Raw genomic sequence first — 1720 nt, forward strand, 5'->3', positions numbered from 1 at the left:
GTACTGGACGGCTCCGGAAAACATCAATCCGCCATCTTTGTTAAGGGCAACTTGCCCAGCGCTCCCATATTCTATGTGAGGTGAAACTAATAATAGTGACTACACTGTGTAAAATACAGACATTCACTGAAAGAAAACTGGAAACAGCTTTAAAAAGAAAAAACAGTCCAATATGTTGAAGGTTTTCCAAAATTCAGACTGAAAGCGTACCTAAACTCAGAAATTTCACTTAAGGAAAATTTCATTTCAGGTAAAAATTCTGTTTGTTTAGATTTTTTGTAAGTTCAAAACCCTTTTTTTAAATGTCCTAGGGGCTCGACAGTGAATGGGAGCACAAAGTCTCCCGGTATACCTACATCACGCATCCCGGGAGGCTCGTGGGTGCTCCTTCTGCGCATGCCCGAGCATCTCAGGCATGTGCAGATGGAGCCTTTTTGTGAAAAGAGAAAAATTTGCCAATTTCACGCATGCGCAGTGAGATAGGCAAGATTTTGTGTCTAACCCCTGAAGTGCAGTCAATTGGTCCAGAGGTCTCTTCCATCTGGGCCCGTGTCGTCCTGGTATCCACCATCTTTGCCTCTTCTTCCTACATCGCCCGACCCAGGCACGAGATGGGGTGACGTAGGAAGAAGAACCAGGGGGAAGAGACAAAAATGGCGGCGACCGGAGCGCCAGCTCGGAGACGGATACCGGGCGAATCGGGACCCGATAGAAGACACCTTCGGACCGATCAACTGCGCTGCGGGATTGAAGGTAAGTAGATTTTTTATTGTTTTAGGTCCTTTTGAGTTTAGTTCCACTTTAAATGCCAGATTCCAGAAAAAGCAACAAAAACCTGACAGAAGCAAAGCTTCAATTCACACTTTTGGGTTCTCGGCGTAATGTGTTATTCATCGCATTTTGGCATTCACCACAAAAGTCTCCATTTATAAAACAGTGAATCTGACGTTCATTGAAACACTTGCTGGTTGAGAATCTTCCAGGTCAATCTGTTTCAATGACAATAATTGATTTCCCACTGGGAAATGTTTCAGTGAATGTCAGATTCACTGTTATATAAATAGACCTCAAAGGACTTTCACACAAATTATTGCCACAAGCTCAAGTCTGAATACAGTATAGACTTCTATCCAGACCTGCAGTTTTAAAATCGCAGTAATTATTGCTTCCACGTGTCTACTAAAAACCACTAGGCACCCAGGGCCCCTAACTGGGTAACCATTGGGGTCTTTTTTTTTAGGAGTTTGCAAGTGGCTGCAAAAGCTTAGCAAAGCAGCGCACATTTTCAACTTTTTCTAATTGAAACCCCTTGAAAAAAAAAACATGCAAACACTTAAAAAAGTCGTGACAACCTGTTTCAATTCAAGTCTATATAGAAGGAGGAGTGCTGCGTATGAAAAATCACACAGAAACGCTGCTGCCACTAAACACCTGAAAAAAAAAGATTTAAAAAAAAAAAACAGAACCATTTGTTCTAAATATAAACTGCAGCACTGAATGGTAAAACCACTTGAAAAGGTCACTAGTGTCAACGTGCTTTTAGGGTGAGAGCACACTAGCAATTCTCTTTCTGTCTGAACTCACCAGTGATAACATCATTTACTATTTCTGGCCATAGGCAAATTCTGAAGAGTTTTTCCACATTCCCCACTACTAAAAATGTCTCGGTCCCCCCGATTTCAGAACATACCATAAATAGGAACATGGAAGTTCTGACAAT

The sequence above is a fragment of the Pyxicephalus adspersus genome, chromosome Z (genome assembly GCF_032062135.1).
Source record: "Pyxicephalus adspersus chromosome Z, UCB_Pads_2.0, whole genome shotgun sequence".
NCBI classification, from domain to species: domain Eukaryota; kingdom Metazoa; phylum Chordata; class Amphibia; order Anura; family Pyxicephalidae; genus Pyxicephalus; species Pyxicephalus adspersus.